Source organism: Marmota flaviventris, chromosome 1 (genome assembly GCF_047511675.1).
Source record: "Marmota flaviventris isolate mMarFla1 chromosome 1, mMarFla1.hap1, whole genome shotgun sequence".
Classification (NCBI taxonomy): Eukaryota; Metazoa; Chordata; class Mammalia; order Rodentia; family Sciuridae; genus Marmota; species Marmota flaviventris.
In genome coordinates this window covers 143,002,646-143,029,502 of record NC_092498.1, presented here as the reverse complement: position 1 = coordinate 143,029,502, position 26,857 = coordinate 143,002,646, and the positions used below count along the sequence as shown (strand labels likewise).

The following is a 26,857-nucleotide window of genomic DNA, read 5'->3' as shown; positions in this document are numbered from 1 at the left end:
AACAACAACAACAACAAAAACCCTCTAAGTCACATCCCACCCTGTATTTCCCTTTCCCTTCTGTCTCCCTGGGGCCTGGCTGGGGACAGCTCCAAGTGGCTCTGTCTGCATCTTGAGGACCAAAGACAGGAGGCGCTCAGTACCGTCCATCAGGCGAGCGACGGGGAGCAGGAGGAGTGGGGACCCCAACGCACACACTCACAGCAGGCAGGTGCATCAAGCATGGGGCCCTGTACTGCAGGGTCTCACTGTCCCAGTCAGACCTTCAAACCACCCAACGGGAAGCTTCTATTCATGTCTCATGACCTAGGCACAGACAGGCTATAGGACTCACCCACTGGCAGGAGTGAGGCCAGGTTCCAGACCCGAGAGGACTGACCTCAATCACGTCTCTACACTCAGGTGCTGGGACAGGAGTCCTGTGCACTGGGTGTGCTTCTAATGAGCTGTGTGACCTCAGGACAGTGAAGCAGCCTCTCTGAAGCTCAGTTCAGTCTCCAATCTGAAATAGATGGTCCTGGCTGGGCCTTCAGCTCCAGGGCCTTTACTCCTGAGGATGCTCTTGAGCTGCTGTTTGCGCATCACTGAGAAACGCTGATCCCCGATGTCCCACACCACGCCAGGAGTGACCGTGACACCACAAGGACCACAGCTGGCCCTAGAGACTCAAGGCCACCTGCCTGAGACACTGCTAGCTGCACCTCTAGAGGCCAAGCCAGGCGAGGATATCCGTGGCTGAGAGGTGGACTGTTGCACACAGGCAGATCCAGGGCTCGGGCTTCATTACAATCAGGCGCGGAATGTGCGTGCTGCCCCCTCCGGGCTCCCTCGGCTGCCGGCAGGGCTGTTATCAGTCACCAGCAGCTTTCCAGGACCCCCCAACCCGGAGCTCTTTATCTGGAGGCGCGGGTCTTGGTGGTGGGGAGATAACACGGCCGCCCCCCTGGAGACCAGAACAGAGAGCAGAGATGCCAGAGCTGCCCTCCTGCCCCGCCCAGACCAAGACATGGCGGGTCCCCCTCCTGTCATCCTAGGGAAGATGACGTCTGGAACAAGGGGCAGAGAGTGGGGTGGGGAGATGCAGGGGAGAGGGCACAGCTCAGGGGACCAGGACGGGGGGTCGTGTAGGCAACATGGTCAGAAGAGAAAGACAGGCTCAGGGCGCTGACCCAGGAGGTGACGTGAGCCCAGCGGGTGGACGTCGCACCACGTCCTGGAGCAGATCCAGGCTGAGGCCTCCTCTGTCAGCCAGTGAGCAGAAGCCAGCCCCTCCAAGTGGCTGGACACTGTCAGGACACTCCACACCGACCTGAGGACAGGGGACAGGACCTCAAAACCAACTGGGGGACTGGGGACAGAGGAGCATTCTGACAGGGTCCAGACACAGGTGCCAAGAAGCCATTGTTCATGTTCTAGAGCCCGTCTGTCCCCAAGGCCCCCCTCTGACACTACTTGTGACCAGCCGAGGGATGCTGGGGACAGTCATGCCACGCCTGTCTTGGTCACCATGGGCAGCAGCCACCTGTTACAGACAGGTGTTCCCACCACGTGGGGGTGTCGGTGGCCAGTAGGCTGCATCTCCCGCGTCCTCAGGAGGGTGTGTGGGCACCACTCTCTCTGTCAGGGTCAGAAACAGCCTGAGAAGAGGCAGCCAGCCCAGTCCCAGAGCAGGGGCCGAGGACGGCACTGCCCACGTCACCAGCATGGTGGCCAGTTCCCCAGTAGTGGCTCCTGAGTGGAAGGACGTGGAGGGCAGGCCAGCAGGCAGGGAGCAGGTGCCACTCTGCCCTCTGTCACTCCTGGGGCCTGGCACTCCGCAGGGTGCTATGGTCAGCAAGGCAGATGCTGCTGTGGAGTGGAACCTCTGGTGGGAACAAACTCAGGCAACAGCCAGCCGCGAGGGGTGGTCACCTCACGCGGCACAGACTGCCAGTCCTAAAGACCCACAGGGAGTGGACATGAGCCTCGGGCATGGCGGAAGGCCTGTGCTCAGAGAAGGCCTCAGAATCCAACCGACACTGGCTGACCAGAGACGACTCCTCCTCTACTTTTTTTTTTTTAAACTGTAAAACACTTTAATTTTTTGTAAATAAATGAGAACAACGAGGGTGGGAAACAAGAGATGGTCTATCTTTAAGAGGAAAATTCTTATCTTAGTAAACTGAGCAACTGGAAGCCCTGTGTGGGGGGTGGGCCGAAGGTAAAATCTGAACATCTGGGTCAAACAACCCAGTCCTCAGAACCTCCCTCCAGGTGTCTATTCTAAGACGTGGTTGTGGTCTCCAGACTACGTGGTTCCATGGGAAGCTGCCTGTCTCCTAGGGGCAGCTGGAGGACGGGGAGGGTGTCAGGTTTTGGCATCCTGAAGGGTGAGGGCAAGGGCCAAGGCATGACCTGCAGTGTGCACCACAGTCCTGAAGGAAAACCTCATCCTGCCTCAAATGCCCCACTGTGAGGGGGTACCCAGGGGGCTGGCATCCCTGTGGCTGGGGACACACATTGGTCTTTCCTTTCCTGCCTGGGCAGTTGCTGGACACTAGAGGGTGTTGAGCCACTCCAAGAACATGGCCCCCAGCCCCTCAGCCACCTATGGAGCTCTGGGCTTTCATGGGCTCTTCTGGGTATGAAGAGATCTAGGTTTTCTTCCCTTAACCGTTAGCTGACAAACTAAAAATATGCTACATTACGTTGCACTCGTAATTCTTTTTTTTTTTTTAAAGCGAGAGAGAGAGAGAATTTTAATATTTATTTATTTTTTAGTTTTCGGCAGACACAACATCTTTCTTTGTATGTGGTGCTGAGAATCGAACCTGGGCCGCACCCATGCCAGGCGAGCACGCTACCACTTAAGCCACATCCCCAGCCCCTGGACTCGTAATTCTGATCTCTTTTTTTTTTTTTTTTTTTTTTTGGTACCAGGAACTGCAATCAGGGGTGCTGAGCTCCAGCCCAGCCCTATTTTGTATTGTATTTAGAGACAGGGTCTCACTGAGGCTGCCTTTGAACTCAGGATCCTCCTGCCTCAGCCTCCTGAGCTGCTGGGGTGACAGGCGTGGGCCTCATCACCCGGCTCTGATGCTGTTTTTCAGGGATGTTTTAACACCTGCATAATCAGAGACCGAGACCCGCTGGTCTGTGGATGAACAAAGCCGTAAAGCAGCGGTCTGCTGAACAGCTCCTGGCTCTCTGCCCACCCCTCGCCCGCCTGCCCACGATGTTGACCTGTTCTTGCCGGTTTCTGGCTCCACCATGTTCTTTTCCGCAGATGCTTTTTGAGGTTCTTTCCCCTGAGGGGCTGTGCTGGAGAAGACGCCAACTGGAGCCCACTCCAGATACAGGGGGACATGGTGGAACTCCAGAGCCAAAGGTGCCAACACTGTGGGTCCCTGTCACGGGACACAGCTGAGAGGGACTCAGTCCCATGTGCAGATGACGAGCCCCAGGGTGGAGAAGATGGGTGCTCGGCAGGGCAGAGGAGCCAGGAGATGCGCAGCCCAGAACCCCAAGTGCTCTGGGTGCCTGAGGAAAACACTCGGGCCCAGGCTGAGAGGCAAAGGCCACGTCTGTCGCCTTGACCTGCAGTGGGTTCCAGGTGCCCTGTGCGCTTTCTCTAGTCAGAGGATGAAATGGGGACTGTGACAAGGGGAGGAACTGCTGGCACAGGGCAGCTCCAGGGGAAGTCAGCGGGTCACAAAGCCAAGAGCGTTCGTGTTGCCATTCAGAGGAGACCTGTGTGCCAGGGGTTTCTTAAAAAAGGTTGAGACAGCCACTGCTAATAGCCACCTCAGTAGAAGGTCCCTGGGTAGCTACAGGGCAGGGTGGTAGGGAGACTTGTCAACTTACAGCCTTTGGGACTCTTTTCAAATTTCATACTGCATTCAAGCCTCAAAGATTACTTATGTCCAGGAAAAAAAAAAAAAAAAAAAAAACAAGCAGCCGGGCGCAGTGGCACACACCTGTAATCCCAGAGGCTTGGGAAGCTGAGGCAGGAGGATAACAAATTTGGGGACAGCAAGTTCGAGGCCAGCCTCTGAAACTTGGTGAGGCCTTAAGCAACTTAGTGAGACCCTGTCTCAAAATAAAATATAAAAAAGGGCTGGAGACAAAGCTCAGTGGGTAAACACCCCTGGGTTCAATCCCTGGTATAAAAAGAAAATGAAAAAAATGTGCTCAGGAGGGAAAGGGAGCAGCCTGGGGGTCAGACAGTTGATGGTGCCACTAAGGAGCTGTGTGGCTTCGGGTTACTGGGCCTCAGTCGATGCTGCTGACGGGAGCGGTCAGGGAAGAAAACACTTGTCAGAGTCAAAGGGGAGGCTGCGCCTGGACAGTGCCTTCGCCATCATCCACTCTGGTGATGGGGACTCCTTCCCGAAGCAACGGGGAAGGAAGGGGCGGCTGCAGTCCAGGCACGGCTCCTGGCCGGGCCACCAGAGACACCGCGGTCTTGCGGGCCAGGTTCTCACCAAGCCCTGATGGTGCAGTGGGCAGGGCCCCAGCTGGGAATCCCCCAGGGCTGGAGGGGGCCAGGAAGGCCTGCCTGCAGGTCACTGGGGACCACGGCCTGCAAAGCACCAATGGGCCTGGCAGACAAATGACCTGTGGTGGGTGAAAGGTGGCTCCCCAAGAGATGGCCATCTAGAGCCCCAAGACCTATCAGTGCATCCCCTGCAAGTACCATCAAGACCCTGAGATGGTCCGGGATTATCTGGGTGGGCTATAAACCCGGGAGAGGGATCTGGGACCAAGAAGAAGGCCACGTAAAGACGGGGCAGGGACGGGAGTGGCGCAGGGAGCTGATGGATGCCGGGAGCCCAGCAGTGGGCAAAGGCAGGACAGGTCCTTCCAGAGCCCTTGGAAGCCCTGGCCACATCTTGCTCTTGGACGCCTGCCTGCCTGCCAGCTCTGCGACAGGTGCACTGTGTGGTCTTAGGCCACCTGGCTCACGGCCACCTGTCATGGAGTCCCAGAGGCCCCTGTGCTGCGGATACACACGTGTGCACACACAGACAGCCCTGCATGCAGGACCGGCCTCAGCTCACCACAGGCACGGACAGCGCCACAGGCAACCAGGGAGACCCATGTCGGGGCAGGAAAGGAAGGCCGATGACGGCCGGAGCTGAGCAGGGGCCGAGGGTGCTTCTGCAGCGTCCTTAGGGAGGGCAGGGGTGCGGGACCAGCACCAAGGTGGAGCCAGGCCGAGCCCGTGTGGGCAGTGGGCACACCAGCTCCTGGGCCCTCTCCCTGCAGCAGCTCCCAGCGGCCTACCTTGGAATAGGCCAGGTGTCGGAAGGACTTGCGGGCCTCCAGGGGCTCCAGGAACTCCAAGATCGCAGTGACGCCACCCTTGGGCAGCAGCACGTGGCCCAGGCTCCTGAAACGGCCGAAGGTCTCCTGCAGCTCGGCCGCCAGGGTGCCTGCTGGGAGGTTCTTGGTCAGAATCACAGTCTTGCTTGGTTCTGCTCCACCCTGCAGGGAGGAGAGGCCACGTGAGGGACGGCAGCAGGGCTCTTCAGCTGGACACTGGCACTGACCTGGTGGCCACTAGTCAAGGTGCGCACCTAGGGGCTCAGTGGCCAGGCATCTGGAGTACCCAGGAGGTGCCACCCTCTGGCTCCACAGCCAACAGGCAGCTCTGCTGAGGGCGAAGGCCCAGGGCACCCGGTGAGACCCCCCGGGGTCGAATCCCAGCCCTAGCTGAGTCACCAGATCCTGACAGTGACTGACCACAGCCCCGCTGGAACTCCCAGGCGCCCTGCCCCTGGGCACTAATCGAGATTGGCACCTCAGCATGGAGGGCTCTTCCTGGCACGGAGGACCACCTGTGGACACAGGCGTGGGAAGCAGAAACAGCGAGGAGCCTGTGCCCCCAGGAGCAGCCCACTGCCCCCAGGAGCTGGCTGTCCCTGTCCTTGGGAAGGGCAACTCTGAAGTTGAGCCCTCGGTTTGGATCCAATAACCCCAGGACCCACCCATACCCCAGCCTCCCCTGAGGCCGTTCCCAGCTTTGTATCAGCAGCAGTCCACTCCCCAGAGGTGGGGTCAGCGGGGCAGCAGGCACCCACCTGGCTGAAAGAGTCCAGGCTGACGCCATTGTCGATGAGGAAGCGCCGCACTTGGACCAGCTGAGTCTCCCAGAGGGCCACGCGCACGGCCACGCTGTCCTTGGTCTCCTGTGGGGAGAGAAGAGGAGGCCGGGCCCGTCAGGCAGTGCCTAGCCAGTTGGGCAGGCCCAGCGGGGAGGGGATTCAGGGTGCTGTCGCCCACCCACACTGAGGTGGGGACCATGCTCTGGCACTACACCAGCTCTCTGCCCTCCCCAGCCATGCATCCCCACCCACCCTGGGGCTCTTCCCTTCCTGCAGTGGGCAGGTCTCTGTGAGGCTCCACTTGCACCCTGGGGCTTCGGCAGGCGCTGACCTTGACCCCATTACAGGCAGTCCTTGTTTCTGTCACCTCCCCACCCACCCACTTTCCTGCCACAGCTCCCCCAAACTCTCCTCTCTTCCCCTGCCTCCTCTAGGTGGCACTACAAGGTGGGACCTCTGTCCAGGTGCTGCTGAGCCCCAGTGCTTAGAGGGCATGGGCGGGGCCTGAGAAGCTGTGGCTGTCCCTCCAACACAGGCCAGGCTGCCCTCCCCAGCCACAAGCCACCACAAGACCAGGCACCTGAAGTGTGGCATGTTCAGATCCAGGTCGTGCTACCCACAAAATACAGTGGATTGATGGAAAGAAGGGAAGAAACAGTGTGGCTTTTTACGTTGCTCACGTCAAAGTGACGAGGCTCTAGACGTCAATATTAAGACCGTGTCTCGTTAAGACTAGTTTTGCCTGTTTCTTTGTACACACGTGGCCACTGGGACGCTCACAATTACATGTGGGGCCGGCCTTCTACCTCCAACGGTCATCGCTGACCCGAGTGCCTTGAGGGAGGGTAAAGGACAATGGAGAAAGCAGCTAATGGGCAGAACCAAGGGACATCCTTTGCCAAGTGGCTGAAAAACACTCCGGGGTTTGCTTGAATCGACCCCAGCAGAGGGCGACCGTGGACAGCATTTGGAAGGAAGTCTGTGGACTCAATGTGCTCAAGACACTCGAGCTCACTCACATGGTCACATGCCACCACTTGCTCTTGGTGGCACTGTACTTCTGCACGATAGCATCGGCCACGGCATTGGGCCTCATGAACAGCGTGTTCCAGTTATGGGAGCTGAGGGCAGGGGCAGGCAGAATGGGTCAGGCAGGGAGCAACAGGCCTCTCGGAGACACCAAAACTGCCAAGAGCCTCGCTGGCCTTCCCCGCCCCCCACCAGCTCTCCTGTCCTGGGCGAGCACCCAGCCTGCAGTGAGGCCGCAAACCCAAGCCCCGACAAGTGTCCGGCACCTGCTCTGTGCCAGGGACCCAGCCCTTGGTGACACCTCAGAACCTATGCTGACACAGTCCCGCTTTCCCAATGTGCAGCGGGGACACTGAGGCCCTGAAGGCCCCACCCTACAGAGGGAAAGGGCCCGGGCAGCTGGGGAAAGGCTGGGGGGCGGGCAGCAGAGCTTAGATGGGCACAGAGGCCACACAGGGCGGACGAGGACCTGGAGATGCAGGCTTTGTCCTCGGACGCCTTCTTCTTGTAGGACGAGCCGGGGACGTCTGCATCCTCACTGGCTTCCTTCCTGATGGTGGACAGCAGCACATGCAGCATCCTGCCCTGAGGGGACAGAGCAGGAGGTAAGCAGAGCCCCGCCCTCCAGTGTGTCCCCTCTTCATAAGCCAGCTGGACTCAGCAATGAGCCCTGATGGGAGATGGGGACGGCAGGCAGAAAGCCACGTGGTCACTCTCCGTCCAGCTAAGGATGGGGGCACCCGACACAGCCACGCCAAGGGGACTGTACCCTCTGTGAGCACCCCACAGCTCCCGACTCCCCCCAGCAGACCCTGCACAGGTGTCACTGTGAGCTGCACATGGCTGGGGCCAGTCGGGCCCGGTGCCTGAAAGATCGATATGCCATGAACAGATGGATGGAGGAGCACTGGAGGTGGCCTTGCCCGGGCCTGGGCACACTGCACGGGGACACTGGGAGAGCAGCAGCTCCCTGGTTCCTCAGGGCCACCCACACACCTCAGCAAGCTCCCCTCTCACAGCATCTTCCCTTCAAGTAGCTCACTGGAGGTGACCACATGGCTGGCCACCGTGGGTCCTGGGACCCAGAACGTGGACGTGCGCCTGCTCATACAGCCACCTGGCGTGGCCTTCTCTGTCGCCAGGCTCAGTGACTCGGTGCCCACAAGCCACCTCACCTGGAACACCTGTCCGTCCACGGCCACATAGGCCTTCACCGCGTGCTCAGGGAACATGAAGGTGACAAAGGCGAAGCCCTTGGGCTTCCTGGTCAGACTGTCCATGGGGTAGTGGAGCTCCGACCGGGGACCTGAGGACAGGGGAAGCGTCAGCCTGCTGGAGCTGGAGCTGGGCCTGAGCTCAGGGTGAGAAAGGGCTGGGCACTAAGGGGTCGGCCACAGGAACACAGAACAGCTCTCTGTGCCAGCCACCAGGCCCAAGGTCAAGGACATCATTTCACAGTCCCTCGTGCCTACTAAATGGGGGAGGAGGGGCACCTGGCTCCATCCCCCTCACGTGCAGCCTGCCCTGGTTCAGTCACCTCACCCACTCAGGCCTCCTCCTCTCGCCTGTGAATGGCACAACAGTCCCCAAGCAAAGGGTGGCCTCGAAGGTCCAAGAGTCAGTGTGTGGTTACTACCCAGCACCGGCTACACTTAGTGCTGCGGAAGTGTTTGTGACTCTGTCCTACTCAGAGGACACTGTCTGCAGTGGACACTCTGAACACCAGGGTGTGACCACGTCCCATATGTGGGTCTTCCTCTTCCCAAATGGGCACTTGGAGCCTATGGACAATCCCCCTCCTGTCCTGCGCAGCACTGTTGTGTGGCCAGGGCACCAGCCTGTGTGGGAGGATCTGGGGAGCAGGACACCATGGCCAGACCTTCAGGTCCCATGTGGGACCTCCATGGATGTCACGCTGTCTCTGATGCTCCACGTCCAGGCCATCCTCCCAAGAGACAGGGGCTCGGGCAGCACTTCCAGATGGTGCCCCGTGAGTCACCCCTCCCCACAGACTCTGCCCCATGTGGCCGAGCGCAACCATAGGCCTGCAAGTTCCCAGTCTAAGAAGTAACGACTGAGGCAAGAACAAAGGGCCCTGGCTGTGGCCTCCTCTCTGAAGCTCGTTTGGATGGAAGACGAGAAAGGACAGCCTTCCCAGGCAGAAGAGCACTGCCGGCACTAGGGGCTGTGCGGCCGCTGGATCAGGCTGACCCCACCTGGCCACCCTTTGGAGGAGCACTCAGCACCCACCTGGCATTGCGGGTGAAGGCGCAAAAACCAGGCCCCTTCTGCCTCCCTCCCAGCCTCACCCCTTTCCTGACCATGTTCTGCAGAGAAGAAATGCTCACGATGGCCGCTGTGACCCAGCCCAGCACTGGAGGGTCACCTCCACACCACCCTGCCTGCAGCTCCAGAGGCCATGACTACACAGCAACAAGCAGGTGCAGAGGCCTCCACAGCCTCAACCTCACTGGGCCTCGACCCGTGAAGCCGCCAAACAGCACCCCGTCTACACCACCACAATCTCCCCCAGCCTCCCCCACCAGCGCACACAAGCAAAAGCCTCCACTGCCTCCGGCTGACTGCGGCCCTCCCTGCACTGGCCAGTGGGCCTTTCTAAACCCGAGGCTGTCCTGTCCTAAGCCCCGAGCCTACACTGGGCCCAGGCTCCCCCACTTACTGCAGCTCCAGGGCCCGGCCCAGCTTCCGCCCCCACACTTCCACCTGGGTCGTTTGCTGCCCTCAACAGCATCATGATCAGGTGCTGGCTCTCTCCAGCGCCAGGGCCTCCAAGATGCTGTCCCTGAGCCCCAACAAGGCAGGTACCTTCCTCCTGGCTCTCTGCCTGGTCTCTGAGGTGCCATGAACCGGTGGCCCTGCCACCAGGACCAACACCAACAGCTGCACTCTGAGCGTGCCCAGTGCTCACACTGTCCGGGGCTGATCCTGAGCCTCCCAACTTCACGACAGGTCTGACCCCTTATGCAAAAGAGGAAAGGAGGCTGAGTTCCTGTCCCAGGTCACAGGGCTCCTAAGTGGCTGGCTGGGGTGTGAACCTGGGCAGGGGCTCTGTCCCCCCCCTCACACTGCCCTCTGCTGAGCTCCAGGAGTAACAGCTGCCTGAACCATCATCCTGGTGAGCTGGGCGGGAGAGCGGGGGAGGGACGAGATGCGACACAGCAAGGGCACTGGACCACCCCGACGCAGGAGCACCTTTCTCCTTGGGTGCCAGCTCGGCCAGACCTGATTACTCTGCCCAGGTGGCCTCTTCCTGCCAAGACACTCCCAACCCCAGGGTCCAGACACCCAGTGGCCACAGAGCCTTAGTATGGTTCTCTGAGATGTGGCTATTCTGCCACTGGTCTCCTACAGCTTTCTGGCCTAGCTGGCCACTGGGCTGGGCAGGTGCCCAGCTCTCCCAGATCCACCTTCCTTCCAGCCATGCTCACTGCCTCCAGGCAGCCAGATCCAGGTCTCCAAGGCCAGGGGAGGAGGCTCACAGCCCGGAGCGGACACCTGGGGAGATGTGGTCTGGGGCAACACCACACATGCGCAGAGAGGTAGAGCACTGCCCGCCCGCAGAGCCGCCCATGGACTTAGCCCAGCAAACCCAGACCTGCGGGCATCTACCTGAACAGAACAGGGGAACCTACTAGAACAGTGGAGGAGAAAATTCTGACACTATATACCAGGCTGCCAGAGGCAAGGATGACAGAGATCCGAGTTTTGACTAATTAGCCACATCCACAGAACTGAGGACCCCAACAAGGAGAAGGGACAAGGCTGCCTTGGGACCTCCCCAAATATGTGGCCAGCCCTCCCCCGCACATCCACCCAGCTCCCAGGCCTTACCTGTGTTGTTCCCATGCACATTTCTCACTATTCAAATGGCCACTGGTTTCAGGGGCGCCAGGAATTCAAGAACATTGTTCTGCAAGGACAAGTTTTGCCCCTTATCAGTCCCCCAAGAAACCATGCAATCCGATAAAGAGATAAGGAATAAAGTGTTGGATCAGAAAAGATAACGAAGTGATCATGGTTTTTCTCCTTCCTTTAAGTCACACTCATCTCTCCTCCACCATAAAGTAAGAAAAACTGGGAAATAAAAACTGAATAAGAAACGAATAATGTAATTATAAAATAGTAATATTAGCAGCAGCGATTTAAGGCATTACATCTGGTCTTTGTTCCTAAGGAGTTGTTTCTTTGTTTTTTGTTTTTTTAAATACTTAAGGTTAAAGCTGGCTTTTCTTACTTCTCTTTAAAGCACAGATATTTGTCTACATTAATCACAGTGACAAACCTAAACTTCTACTGTAGGGAGGCCTCCGACCTTCTTAACTACTCCCTTCTCTGGACATGTGTGAGATTTAAACACATTTTTAAAAATATGTGAACATTCAGGGTATAAAATCATAACAAATACTAAAAAGTACAAATCAGGAAACCAAACTGGTTCCTAATTCCGAGGCCAGCTCACTCTTCCTGGCTCCTTCTGCAAAACAAAAGCCGCAGATCCATTTACCAACTGGGTACTGGGGTAAGCCCTTGAGGCCCCGCCCTGAAGTGGCTTGTCCTACAAGGTGACAGAAGGACAGAAGGACACATCCGGGTGCTTCAGGTCAGTGGAATAAGCCCAGCCAAGTTCTGAGCTTTCGCGTTACTGCATCCAAGTTTGCAATTACCAGATTCTTTCCAAACTTCCCCTTGCCCAGAGGAAAGCCAGCATGGTGGGTCACACACAGCTAGGTTCCTCTGGGCATGAAGCCATGTCCTGCTCCACACCTGGGCTTTTCTACTGGCTGCGGCGCCTTGGGGGTCTTCCCTGTCATCATGTTCTTTTCTGTGATACATCATCTTACACCATTTTCACGTGTCCCCGTGAGTTAACCCAGGTTTAACCTGGCACTGGTGTCATTTGGACTAGTGACTCTTTGTTGTGGGGGCTGTCCTGTGTCTGGCAGGGCTTACACAGCACACCTGGTCTCTGTTCACTAGAGGCCAGCAGCCCCCCACAGATGTTACCATCAAGAGCACCTCTGACCAAGGCCAGATGTTGTGCAGGGGTAGACCACTCCCCTCCAAAACCACGGACACACCACTTCCCCAGAAATGGAGCTTCAGGGTTGATTTGGGTTTTTGTTCTTATCAGTGACTGCGAATCAACACGTTGAGTTATAAATAATAACAGGAAGTCTGCAAGAACGTTCCCGCATCCAGGCTCTGGTGTGCCGGGATTCACCTGGGGGCAAAGCCCTGGCCAGGCACCAGCTCCGCAAAGGCCTGGATCTCATAATGTTGCCGGGCAGCTCCACGCGGCCCTCTAAAAGGCAAGAAAATGTTTACTGCCAAACATGAACGATGCGTACCATTTTGGCAAGTGAAAAATGTGAACTCCAGTTTTGATTTTGTTTTTTGATAATCATGACAGAATCCAAACATGTGCACTGGCCGCCCAAGTTCTTGTTCTTTGAAAATCTTCTGATCTTTGTGTTGTTTTTCTGTTGGGTCATAAATCCTTCATAAAAATCTCTCTGTAAATTAGAGACACTAGACTCCTGCCTCTGTTAGGCTATGAATCACTGTGACTTCATGACAGCTGCTGCCTTCCAGAGCTTTGGGCTGGTGGGTAGTTAATCAACCCATTATTTTTTTCTTTTTTTCCCACAAAACTTAACAAATTCCTTAGAAAGAAACTTTTTCAGCTCAAATCCTTGATGTATCTGAAATTGATTTTATCAGGAGGAGTAGGGCAGGGGTTCATTTTTTCTTCAAAAAAAGTTAACTAGGCCGGGCACAGTGGCGCAGGCCAGTAATCCCATTGGCTCTGGAGGCTGAGGTAGGAGGATCACAAGTTCAAAGCCAGCCTGAGTGACTTACTGAGACCCTGTCTCAAAACATAAAAAGGGATGAGGATGTGGCTCAGTGGTTACGTGCCTTGAGGTTCAATATTGGTACCCCCGCCAACAAAAAAATCTGACCCTAATCACAAGGAATTACTTCAGTATTTCTAACAGCACAAAATTGTAAGTAGCTCCCATGTCCACTTTAGGAGATCAGGAAAGTTACCAACCCATCTCCTGAGAAAGGAAGACTACATAACAAGGCAGTGGTAGGCAGCAAGCGTGGTCCTGCTTCAGGGACGCTGCAAACCAAAATGGGAATGAGAAACCAGACCAGTGTCAGTGCACAGGAAAAAACATCTAAGAAGGCTTGTCCCCAAAGTACCAGTGGTTGCCACTGAGTGGGACACAGGAATGCTGAGCAGGGTTGCCCACTGTGCCAAGGACAATTGGAACCTCCAGCTCTAGTCCTTAGACCTGCAATAACTGTACTGCACCCTGGCACCCCCACTGGCTACACCCCAGCTCGCAGGTCTGTGTGGACGGTAACCCACGTGGTCATCCCAGTTGTAGGTGACTTTCAGGTTCTAGTCACGTAGCTGTGTCCTTTAGAATTTCCTGTAGTGAGCTTCTCTGACCGTCACAGGAGGGAAATGAAGACAGGGTCCTCTGCTGGCACAGACCTAAAGCCGGATAGCTGCAGCCCATGCTCCGTCTGGCCTGCGGCCTGTTTCTGGAAACAGTGTTGAGCTGGGCTGCAGCAATACCTATGCCCTCACCTGTGTCCAAGACGGCTGCCCCTACGGCAGCAGGGTGAGGGCTCCCAATAGAGACCACACTGACCACTTGGCCTTCCCCTGGCCCAAGCTCCCCTAGCATTTTCTTGTTGTTTTTAGCTCTAGGCAGCCATCTTGTTTCCTTCCTTGAATATGCCCAAGATGTCATCTGTCAGCCCTCTGGGCCTCCAATTCCTTCTCCCTCTGGACCCTAATGGCCTCAGGCAACAGAAGCTCCCCACCCACCCTAGTCTGCGCCCACAGGTGATCTTCCTGTCCTCAGAGCACCTACCTCTGTGACACTGAACAGGGCTCCCCGTAGGTTCACGGTGTGGGCCGTGGTGGGTTCCTTCTGGTTTGCTGGTTTCTCTGTCTGAACAAAGAGAAACGGCCACAGTGGATTCCCTAGGGCAGTGGTGGCAGGGGACAGACTGGGACACAGCAGCTCTAGGAGTGGAGGCTACGGAGTAGCACTAGAGTGCTGCATCTATGCCCGCCACAGGCTCAGGGTCCAGGCAGAGGTGGAGGTGGCGGCTGCTGGCTCTCCATTTGCCTCTGAGGGCTGTAGCCAGGGCTCAGGGCACCATGGCCAGGAGAGCAGTGCCCCAGGCCATCAAAGGGCAGGGGAGATGGGAGGAGCCCCGGTGCAGAGACCTTCCTACCACTGATGTCTGATTGTCTGGTGACACACAGGTGTTACTAGGAGGTCCCTTCCGGATGAGGATCAGAGAGGCCTGTGGGGCTGCAGCACCCTCGGGCCCAGCAGTCACCCAGGGTCAGAGCTGAGAGCTGAACCCCTCGCCCTCTGACCTCCCTGGACAGGGACAGGGTGGGCATTAGAAAGGAGGGCGGAGAAGAGCAAGGGGGGGGAGGAGGCGGCAGACGGAGCCCCTTCCTCTTGTTGGAGCTACCAACGAAGGAACTGGGACACATGCCCTGTGTCCGGAGGACAGGACTCCAGGTGGGAGTCGCGTCCACCTTTACAATCTCAACTTCATAGCCTGGCAGACCCGGGCCTGGGGCCTGACCTGTCACTTCCCTTCTCTGGGCCTCAGTTTTCTTACCTATAAAATGGAGGCAGGAGAATGCCTGCCGAGTGACTGTGATGGCATCCAGTGATAGCAGGCTTGTCCATCAACGAGGAGCCCACCCACACCTGCCTGCCTTGTGACTGAACACCAACTAACCCAGCCGTCACCACCTCACTCGTGCCCAGAGCCCCAGCAGGACACCCCTCCCGTGTAGCAGGCAATGAGCCCAGAGGATGTGGGAGTGCTTGGCGGGTTGCTGGGCTCTCCTCCGCGTCACACCCCCAGCCATGGGGCCACACCCAGACAGGCACACAATCCCCGCTGTCCCTCCTGCAGGCATGTACCTGGGCTCCGGGCTCCTGCGGCCTCCCCCTCCCAGGCAGGGTCCCTGGGGTCCCTTGCTCTGGCTGGTGGGGGCAGCAGGGGACTCCTCTTCCTCACTGCCTCTGTCACAGTTTACAGCTTCGTCCTCACTTTCCTCCTCCTCTGAGGAAGAGGACTCGGCTGTCACCATCTTGGATTCAGGAACTCCATGTCTGACCGTCCCTGCTGGGCAGCTGCCTTAGCTTCCAGGCCTTGCTCTGCTGAGAGGGTGGGGGGCAGGGAGGAGGTCACCCTCCTGAGCAGCCAGAGACTCGGACAGCACAAGGCTGGAAACCTGGGGGGTAGCCTGTGGACCACACTCACCACAATCAGGGCCCTGGTGCACAGCGGCCCAATAAACCCTCTGATGGGCACCGGGAGAGGGCGAAGCTCCCGCGCCACACACACAGCTCCATGGCTCCCTGCCACCTGCCAGGCTCTCCCCTGGATGGCCCCTCCCGGTCATCAGTTACCTTCCCAATTGTGTCAAGTACACTAAGGGGCTTCACGTGCCACAGAAAGCACTTACACAGCAGAACCATTTCTACAGTGAACACTTTACGGCACCCACCCATCATCTCACAGGGCCACCCACATAACCCCGGTGGGAGCCACGCTCAATCTTCTACTTAGGCAGCAAACACCCCAAACATTAGGACCTCACCCCAGCCCAGCTCCAGTGCTGAGCCCCTGGCTAACTCACCTGCGGGAAGCACACAGGTGTGAACGGCTTACAGGGGACTCCTGGTGATATGCTGGCTCTTGAGTGGTGCTACAGAGACAGCTGGGAGGGAGGAGTGTGCCTGCTCGGCTGTCACGACTGTCCTTCTACCCTCACACCCCCACCCGTGACTTCTGGACACTGAGGATGGAGCCCCAGCCCCTCCGCTCCAGGCCTGTGCGAGCTCCTTGGGCCCCACCCTCCCTGCCCCAGTGCCCAGAGCCAGTCTGCCCTGCAGTTGCGCGCTCCCCTGTCCTGAGCCCCTGTGATGCTGTGCCCTGGTCTGCGACCCCCTCTGCCCCCCAGCACGCTGAGCCTGAGAGGACAGAGGCTCACCCACCCCGCAAGGCCTTCCCTGGCAGCTCCCTCCCAAGCTCCCCTGCTTCCTCTCCTTAGCGGCTGTGACCCCATGACGCGTCCCTGGGTGTTCATCTGTTTATTCCTCTCCTCTCACCACAATGACAGCTGACAGCGCCACGGGGCAGGATTCCTGTCTATGGCTCAGAGCTACATCCGCAGAGCCCAGCATGCAGCATGCAATCGGTGAACACTGCCGACTGACAAGCACGTGACCAGGACTAGTCATGGCAGACCTGTCTGCAGGTGACCTCATCCCCCCACTAGAAAGCTCCCGAGCCATGTCTGGACAGCCCCAGGCCTGGTGTCTGAGGGAGGGGCAGCCAGTGCCTGCCAGCAGGTGTTGGTGGGCCACAGGGCTGCAGCTGAGAGACACAGGCACAAAGGCACAGCGCCCAAGCCTCACCTACCAGCTACTCCTCCGCAGCCTCCTCCTCACACTCCTGCCCAGAATCAGAGTCAAAGTTCAGGTAGTCACTGCTCGGCTTGCTCTTCCCTTTGGGGGGCTCAGTGTCCAGGGCACCATTTGCCCAAGTGGCCACCTGTGTCCGCTTCTGGTGAACCGACAGGAACTCCTGGAACTTGGTGTCTTCCTTCAGCTGGGGGCACCAGAGGCGGGCAGCAGGGACACAGAAGAGGCAGAGGGGACTCAGGGGGGCTCGGTGTTGCGAACTCCCGGCAAGGCGAGCATCCTCCCCATCTCTGGTGGACCCCGAGTCCACAGGGACACAGCAGGACACTGTGGTGTGGACTCTGCTTTCTGGACCAGCCTGCTCCCCTCCGACTGGCTACCCCCGCCCTCTGGGTCAACAGGACAGACTCACCTGTTCCAGTTCACATGGGGCCTTTTTCTCCTTATCATCCTAAAAACAGAGGCAGAGGATGAGGGCCACACGGGAGGGGGAATGCAGATGGAACTGCAGACCCCTCCAGATCCACCGCCTGCCCACACAGGCCTGGTCCTGGCGCGGTCACCTGCATACCTTCTTAATTTCCAGGGGGACAGAGCCTTGTGAGGGCTGCTTGGGCTGCCTTGGTCTCTGGGCATGTTTGCTCCAGGCTGGGGCTTTGTCAGATCCCCAAAGGACTTGCAGAATTCCACCTGCATGAGAAAGGGCGATTGTCATACCTGCTGTGACAACCACAGTCCTGAGGGTCCTGCCCTTCAGCACCTGGGAACCTGGGCTTTTCAGACAGGCAGCTGCCACTAGTAGAGTGGAAGCAGAGGACTACCACCCCACCTTGGCTTTGTCCTCCCTGACATCACTACACTAGCTACCATCTACTGGTGAGTTCCACACAGCACCCGAGTGCTCCATGAGGACTGTGGACACCCTGAGTCTCCTGACAGCGGGCAGTGAAGCCACAGCTCTCCCCAATTCAAGACCAGAAAACTGGAGCACAGAGATGTGAAGCAACTTGCCCCAGGTGACCCAGGCCCTCAGGGACAGAGACTAGGGACTCAGGAGCATCCATGCCAAATGGTGGCTCTGAGGACAGAATGAGATGATGTAGGCCAGTGATCAGCAAGGGCGGGTGCAGGGGACGCCTGAAAGGCCAAGGTTCTTGTCAGAGATTAAAATGCACACACACAGACAGCAGTGACAAAGATGAAGCCCTTTACTGCAAGCTGGTGCTAGCTTATATAGAAAGTGAGAGTCAGTTATCTTAAACCAGGAAGCTCCCGGGGCCAATCATAGTAAAGGTCAGGTCATCACCTAAGGTGCACGCAAGTCTGCCCTGTATAAGATTCATGGGGGACAGGAACTGTCCTCAATCACGGAAGACAGGAGGGCCAATTAGAAGGTTTTCAAAACAACTTGTTATCCACCCACTGGCAATTTGCCCTCTCATGTTCCATTAGGGGCTCCTTATCTGAAAGGCCGGGGAGTTCTAGCCGCCCACTGGCAATTTGCCCACCGCCATGTCTGAAAGGCCCAGGGAGTTCTCAGGGAGACTCCCAACAACGCCCGTGCTCCTGGGATCACCAGTGACCATGAGGCAAGCTCCGCTGGTCTGGGAGAACCTCCCAGGTAACAGGAGACAGGGTGGCCCCTGGGCCAGGAGTGTGCTGAGGATGAAGCCTGAGCCAGACCTCTCCAGACCAAAGCCTCCAATGCACTCTCAGAGGTGACCCTGGTGAGGGCCGGTCCTGCTGGGAGCCCGGAGTGACAACTCCCAGACAGGTAAGGATGCCCTGGTCACCCACCACCCTCCCCAAAGAAAGAGCCTGCCATTTGGTCACATACTGGCTGTGTGGACTTCCACAGCAGTCCCTTAAGTCTATGATGAAGGTCAAAAGGCTGTGACTCCAACTCCTGTCACCAAAGATGAACTACCACGCCTGGTGACCCCGCAGGCCAACACGCCCACACCACACAGAGCGAGGGGTGAGGCTGTGTGTTGCCTTGGCTCTATGCTGCTCCATCTTGACTTTTCCCTTCTCAGCAAAGGGCTGGGGACGTTTTATCATGTCAATGAACACCTATGGGTGACCCTTGTGGGACCTCCTCCTCCAAGAAACTTTCCTGACCCCTTCCTGGCCAGGGTGGGTCCTGCTCAGTTGTCCCAGGGTCCCTGACCCAGTGACCACCCTGAACTCAGCACCTGCGTCTGCCAGTGCTCATGAGGATAGGGACCACCAGTGGGTCCTGAGCGCCTGCTGTTGGGCAGTGAAGGACACACACCTGTGTCTCAAGTGCCCTCCTGGCCAGCAGCACACGTGCCACAGATGCTCCAGAAGGCCTGTTCTTCTGCGTAACTCCCGCACTGAGCCAGAGCCCATGGCGGGCCCAGCAGCAGTCTGACTGGCTCCCGGGAGAGTCTTACACACAGAAGAGCAGGAACCGCTGAGGAAGGCCAAAGGCCTCAGGGCCTAAAAAGAACAACCTTGGGACCCAAGTGTCGCTGACAGGTGGAGCGGTGGGTGACACTCTCGACAGGCAGGCAGGGCCCACTCACTGCGATCCGGGATGTGTTGATAAAGCTCTTGTTGAAGTGGTTCAGCGCAGCCTGGGCCTCCTCCTTGGACTTGAAACCGATGAAGCCAAACTTGCGGAACTTGCCCTCTTTCGTGAACTTGAGGCTGCAGTTGGTCAGCGCGCTGAAGGCAGTGAATAGCTGCCTGAACCGCTCCTCCTTCATCTGGAACAGAAGGTGGGAGGAGCTGGCAAGTCCTTCAGCAAAGGGACAAATGGCTAGAAACCCGGGGCTCCAGGACTCTAGGAGAAACCAGAGATGAGGAGGTGGCAGTGTGCTGTGCCAGTCAGGCCAGGTCCATGAAAGAATGAAAAAGGCTCGTTGTTGGAGAAAATGCCCGTTTATTGAGGAACAGCTCTGCATATTTATAGAGCCAGGGTGGTTTGACAGATATGACAGTTTAACAGTTGAAGGGTTTGACAGTTGGCATGGGGTGCTTTCTGATTGGTGGGTAAGGATCATGTGAGCCAGCAGGGCTCACCATTGGACGGCTCTTCTTGGGGGATGGGGATGTTCTTTGGAGCCCAAGTGACTCCCAACATTCCCCCCTCTTTGTTATTAAATGAGACTGGGCGTTGGCTCATTCTGGCTGTTTCCTGCTGAGATGGGGTGCTGTGGGAGAATCAGAGAGAAGGAAAGTAAGGAGCCCCCTCAGGAGGGCAGAGAGGACTGGTATAACTTCAGGAACCAGAACAAGGAATGTTCCTTGCCACCACAGATCCATGATGATGTCAGTCCATTAGGCATAGGTCTGGACTGGAGGTACCATCAGTAGCCAGGAGTTGGTAGTTCCTGAGGAGAAGCTGGTTAAAAGCTTGATTAGAAATTTTTTACCCACCTGAGTCTGAATGAACTTTATGATAGAAGGAAGGAACAGGCACAGGGAGTTTTTATAGCCCAAATCGAATGGGGTCTCTGGGTCTACAAGCTGCCTTGTTGGCACAAGGGGGATTAAGTGTTCAGCCTTGAGCGGGGGGCTTGGGCATTTGGGCTTGAAGCAAACAGGTGATAAAGAACCAGACAGAGGTTCTTGAGAAGCCAGGTCATCCTGCAGGTAACTTTGTTTGGCATGCCCTGCAGACCAGCCTGTCCTGCACCTAACACTCTCAATTCCATTCTTCATTTAGCTCCCTCCCCTCTTTATTATGGCTGCTCTTCAAACTCTCTCCTACCTGGGTGTCTCTGAAACCAGCTTGCTTCTCTCTTTACCTTTCTCGAAATATCCCAGCTTGCCAAACCAGCTTGCTTCTCTCACTTATCACTGTTCCCAGCTTTCCCCAGTCACACCAAGAAAGCATGGGCTTTGTAATAAAGAAGGCAGCTTCTCCCAAGCTCTGAATGAAGATGGCCAAGGGAGGATGGTGGCCCATTGTTACCAGATTTCCCTTTGACAGCAGTCAGATCTCTCCAGGTTGTATGCAAAACACCTCAACTTTAAATACTGATACTTGAAATTCTTACAAAACTGGGAGGGTAAACAAAACACACATGTTCCTCCTTAGGCCCAGAAGGCAACTGGTAAAGTGCTCTCTTATGATAAAGGTAGTACACACTTATTCAGGGGTCACCATGTTCTGGAAACCTAAGTGGTTTCTCAGAAGGACAACAAACAAGAGTCCCACTACCGGCCAGATCCAAGCAAGTGGGGGGGTCATCTGTAGTAAGGAGGAGAAGGGGGTCTGGCTAGAGGGGGCCCTTAGGGTCACTTGCTTTGAATCTCCAGACATAGGGAGAGGAGAGGACCCAAGAGGGGCCAGAAAGAAGGGGGAGCATTATGTATTGGGCTAAGAACCGAGATACAGGAGAGGTGGAGCTTGAAGGAATCTATGGGGAGGGATGACAAGAGTACTTAATAACAGGTGATAATCTTTGGCTCTTCTGAAGAAGGTGTAGGAGCGCCGGGCTTAAGCCTGGAAATGTGAATCCATGGGGAAGTTGGTTATTAGAAAGCTTGAGTTTGGCAGCCAAGGGAGTGCATATAATCATATGAGTGCCATAGTCTGGCTGGGCACAAAATAACCAAGCCACCACACAGCCTTGTAGGTTCAAACAGCAACCTTTATTCCCGAACTCTCACCAGCACTCTACACACACTTCCTGGGAACACTCCTGAAGGCCCTGCGGCTCCTCCAGGAACCACCAATCGGAAATCCCTCCTCCAGCACGTCCCCAACCAATGGGAATTCTCCAGGAATCCCAGCGAGAACTCCAAAGTATCAGGAGAACTCCAAAGTAGCAGGCACCCAAGGCAGCAAGAGCCTCCCCATTGCTAGACAGTAAAGGTCAAATATACAATACAATCAATCTAGCATCACAGCAATTATTTATAGCTTAACTCAAATCATCATCTCAATGGTTCGCTGGTGTCACCTTTCAAACATTCCCTTTGGCAAATGCCAGGTGTCATTCTGACCAAAGTGGCTCTCAACACCTGAGCAGGGCCCTTCCATTTTGATTTTAAAGGGGGCTTTTCCCCCTGTGAGCAATAGTAAACAAGTTGACCAGGTGTTAAGGAGGTAGGGTTTTGAGAGATACTAGGGTCGGGAAGGAGCCAGTCTTGATAGCACCAGAGTTCAGAGCACAGATGGAAGAGAAGGGGCAGGGCATAGGTTTCGGAGATGGGTAGGGGTTCTGTAGGCAATCCGGGAGGAATGAGGGGACGGTCATACATGACTTCGAAAGGTGAGAGATTAGAAGGCTTCTTTGATAAGGCCCTAATGCGCAATAAAGCCAAGGGGAGCACTTTTACCCAGTCCAGGCTTAATTCCATGGTGAGCTTGGTGAGGGTCTCTTTAAAGGACCCATTGGTCCTTTCAACCTTTCCAGAAGCCTGGGGGTGGTAAGGGCAATGGAAATGCCAAGGGAGTGATAGCTCATGAGCCAGTCCCTGAGTTATCTGCGAGGTGAATTCTGGGCCATTGATTGGATAGAAGTGGGCAGCCCGTAACAGGGGATTATGTGAGTAAGCAACAAATCAACTACTGTAGAGGCCTGCTTGTTAGAAGTGGGAAAGGCTTCAACTCATCCTGAAAAAGTATATGACCGTGGGCCTGATGAGAAGGGAAAAGTTTAGGTTTTAATGGAATATTGGTATTGGTTTTCTGGCAGATCTGACAAGCGGAAGTGATCTGTTGTAGGAGAGTCTTATCGCATGGGGAAAGGGTGAAAAAGGAGTGAAAGAAAGTAGTGAGACTCTGTGGACTAGAATGGAATAGAGAGTAAAGAAACTGGAAGAGCTGTTGGGGATCTTTGGGCTGATCCCCGGTGGTAACAAAGAGTAGGGGAGAGGAGGTAAAGTTCTGTTGGACAGCTGATCCAGCCACTTGATTGGCCTTGGAATTCCCATAGTAGTAAGGGAGTAGTCAGTTTGGTTGGCCTTGCTTTGGTTATTCCTAGTTGGGAAGGCAGCTTGGAGGCTCGTAGTAGGCCAGAAATAAGTGTGGAATTAATGACTGCCATCCCTCTGGTGGTCAATAGCCTCCTTTCTTCCAAATGGCTGCATGGGAGATCTGTATATAGGGAGAGGGTTTTTCCCTCTGCTAGCTCGCATGCCCTTGTGGCAGCTATGAGTTCAGCTTGTTGGCTGGTGGTATTGGGTGGGAATAGTTTTGCCTCTGTGATGGTTGAGAGGGAAATGACAGCATACCCCGCCACTTTAACCCCTTCATGTGAGGGAGAAGATGGGAGGAGGGAGGCAGTGTTTAATGGAGAGCAGGACTGAAAAGAGATGGAAGGATTTTCAAGGAGAGACAAGGAGGGATAGAACCCTGGAAGGAGGAAGTGACTGTCATCTTTGGTCTTTGGTGTAGGTATAGATACAATAAGCTGTTTTCTGTCTACTGTAATGGCCTTTTTCCCTTGAGTGATATGTGACCTCTTTACATGCTATTTGGGCCTTTTGTGGAGAGGCCCGATATCCCTTTAAGGCCAAGAAATTAGAGAACTATGTCGTCTGTTGAGCACACTTTTGAAGGGCTAGAAGAATCTTGAATGCTCACAGTAATTATAGAGATCCCTTAGAATGGAGGGATCCAGGGATCCAAAAAGGGGCCATCTACTTTGGTTGTCTAAGGGATGAGTGGGCCAGGCCTGGGTGCTATATTTGATCCAAGAGACATTGTAGGGGAGAGTCTCAGAGAGGACACATTACCCATTTAAGGAGGAGGGAAGAGGATGCAGAGAAGGAGGAAACTGATTTATTGGCAAAAGGGGCGTCCCTGCTAGAGCCAAAAAATCAGGAGTGCCTAAGTGGCAGGTTCAAGCTTCAGAGATTGGTCATCACCGAATCCTGACAGTCGAAGCTCTCATCCTGGATGGAGCCGGAGCCATTGGAGACCTTGGACAAGGCTTTTCGGGACCCCTCCTGGAGAGACCAAATACTCCCTGGGCCAGAAAGAGGGGAAAAGCAGGGCAAGAGAGAGGAAGGAGAGGGTAAGAGTCTCTCTAGCAGCCGAGTATTAAAGGTGAGAGGACTAGGACTTTAGGAATCTGCCCAAAGGCTGTGGTGGGGTGCTTTCCTCCCTGCAGGTGGGCAAAGAGATTTGCAGGACGATATTGCAAGAGGGTGGATTTGGGGCACTGGGGGTGAAAAGATTGGAGGTCGGAGGCCAAGATTTGTCCAAAGAGGTGTGGACTATCTCGAAATCCCTGAGGAAGGACAGTCCAGGTTAGTTGTTGAGAATGTCTGGTGGTGGGATCTGTCCAGGTAAAGGCAAAAAGATCTTGTGATTCGGGGGCAAGGGGAATGGAGAAGAAAGCATCTTTTAAATCTATGACCAAGAAGTGGGTGCAGTGTGGGGGATCTGAGACAGCAGGGTGTAAGGGCCTAACAGAGGTGTTGATGAGTAGTAGGTCCTGAACTAAGTGATAGGACCCCGTTGGGCCTTTTTACCACTAGTATGGGAGTATTGTAAGGGGAATGAGCAGGACAGAGGTACCCCTTGCTAAGAAGGTCCTGAATAATAGGTTGTAGGCCTAGAAGACCTTTTGTGGACAGGGGGTACTGAGCCTGATTGGGGAAGGTGTTAGGATCTTTGAGATGAACGGTAACTGGTGGGCAGGAAATGGTGGAGGGGGTGTGGTATCCCATACAATTGGGTCAACCAGGTTAGTATGGTATTTCATGTCAGCCCCACAAGTGGAGCAGAATGGCCAGTCATCTGCCAAAAGGGCCAGAAAAGATGAACAGGCCAATTCTGGGGCCTGACTGATGCCAGGAGCCTGGATGTTGATTGTTGTATTGAATTTAGAGAGAATATCTCTGCCAAGCAAAGGAACTGGACATTGGGGCATAACTAGGAACGTCTGAGAGAATGGGAAGTTGTCTATGGAACAGAGTAATAGGGGAGTCTTTTTTGGATAGATGATCTTTCCTCCTACCCAACAACAGGAGAGGTGGATGGCAATGTTTGCCCCCAGAATTCTGTCAGGACTGAGAAGGTAGCCCCGGTGTCAGGGAGAAAGTCAACCTTGCACCTATCCACCTGAATCTGCACCCTGGGACCCTGTGTATTGATTGTTACAGCCAGGGACAAGGACCCAAGGCTCCATCAATCTTCGATTGCCATGCCCAGAAGGTTGGAGGGTTCCCTGGCCATAGGCCTCCTATGGGATCTAGGATAGTCAGAGCCCCAAAGACCTTGTTGTTGACATTTAGAACATGGGATAGGTGGAGTGCGTGGTGCAGGCAAGTGTCCCTCCTTGCCACACTTGAAGCAGGCATCTGAGGGGGTTTTTGGTGATGGGCGGTGACCCAAGGAAGTACCCTGCAGGGCCTGGGCGAGCATCTAAAATGTCTCAGTCTAGGGGGTGGCAGGGCCTTGTTCAAGCTTTTTTAGTTTGGCCCAGATGTCGGGGTAGCCTGCGAGAGGAAATATGTCATAAGGACATGACGGCCATCTGGGGTTTGGGGATCTAGGTTACTGCTGAAGGGCTTTCGTAAGCTGATCCAGAAATTCGAATGGGGTCTCTTGTAATTTTTGGTAATTGAGCCCCGCAATAATACATGCAGAGAATCGGTCCCTACTCTGTATGCCAGCTTGTGTATAATCCCAGTCGGGAGTTTGATCTGGGGCAGCAAGTGGCCCCAGAGGGTGATTGGGATTAACTCAGTGAGTTTTGTCCGCATGGGCTCTGGCAAGTTCCCAGTCTCTGGTACGTTCCTCAAAAAGGAGAGTATTAACCAATAACATATAAGTAAGGCTATAAGCCTAGAAGACCCACTGAAACTCTCTTCTGTGGTGAATGAGCCCAACCTTTGCTCGAGTTGCGTGAGGTCATTCATAGAGAATGGGACATGTACCCAGATAATGCCCTCATGTCCAGCAACCTCTCTTAAGGGGGCCATGGTTTGTGGGACTAGGGAGCAGGACCTAGTTTGGGGGCACTAAAGGTGTTGGCCAAGGCAGGGGGAGCACCTGAGGGGCTGGATAGAGCTGATGCGGGAGGTGGGTAGGGAGGGGGTTCATCTGTCAGATAGGTCGGGGTGAGAACGAAGAAGAGAAAAAGCCTCAATATAGGGGATCTCCTTGCACTTTTTCGAGCACTCGCAGAAGTTAAACAGATCTGAGAATTGCGGGATCCAGGGATCCTCCTGGGGGCCATTGACTTTGATTGTCTAATTGATAGTAAGGCCAATCTTGTGTGCAGAATTTAATAAGGGGGAGTCTGCAGGGAGGGAAGAAGAGGCCCTCATACAAGGGTGGTTATTGAGGGAGAGAGAAGAAGATAGGGGGTGGGGGAGAGGGAGGGAGAAGAATGCCTGTTCTACCACCCCTCAGGACCTCCCGCTCATGAACCGGGTTCCAGAGAGTCCACCATGACCATGAAGGTCGTGGTGGGGTGCGTTCTCTCCTCCAGATTGGGCGTCAGAGGTTTGCCAGATGATCACGGTCAAAGCCCCTCCATAGCCCGTCTGCAGTTGGATCCTGATAGGGGAACTCACCTACTGAAGAGCCGGTGTTGTGTGAGTAGCAGCAGCACTCGAAAGAGAGGAAAAGGACGGCAAGCCTTGAGAGAGGGGGCCCTCCAGCAGCGAGGCATTCCCTCTCCCGGGTTTCAGCACCAATGAAAGAACGAACAAGGCTCATCGTCAGAGAAAATGCCCATTTACTGAGGAAAAGCTCTGCATATTTATAGAGCCGGGGGTGGTTTGACAGTTATGACAGTTTAACAGTTGAAGAGTTTGACAGTTGGCATGGGGTGTTTTCTGATTGGTGGGTAAGATCATGTGAGCCAGCAGGGCTAGTCTGATTGGTGGGTAAGGATCATGAGAGCCAGCAGGGCTAGTCTGATTGGTGGTAAGGATCATGTGAGCCAGCAGGGCTCACCATTGGATGGCTCTTCTAGGGGATGGGGAAGTTTTTGGAGCCTGGACTCCCAACAGTCCCAGCTCTGACACTCGAGCTATGCCCTCAGGCAAGCCCTCCTCATGTCACTTGTTTAGAAATGAGACTCACGAGGGCCACAGGATATCTCGGTGCTCTGTGTGGCTCCTACAAGGTTAGGACCAAGGACAAATTCATCATCATGCCGCTGCCCAGTAGCCACTTCAAAAGGCTGGGCAGAAAGAGCGCCAGATGGAGTACGCACGCTCTGTTGTTTATAGCCTCCCCATGGATGCCCACACCCTAGCCCCCCAGACACTGGTTACACACCAGTCATGGCACACGGG

At 55.4% G+C, this 26,857-nt stretch overlaps 1 pseudogene; it reads right to left on the bottom strand.

Moving 5' to 3' along the window:
* Positions 1-2,975: 2,975 nt before the first annotated feature.
* On the bottom strand, positions 2,976-26,273 carry LOC139705873 (probable RNA-binding protein 19; annotated as a pseudogene).
* Between the last annotated feature and the right edge of the window lie 584 nt (positions 26,274-26,857).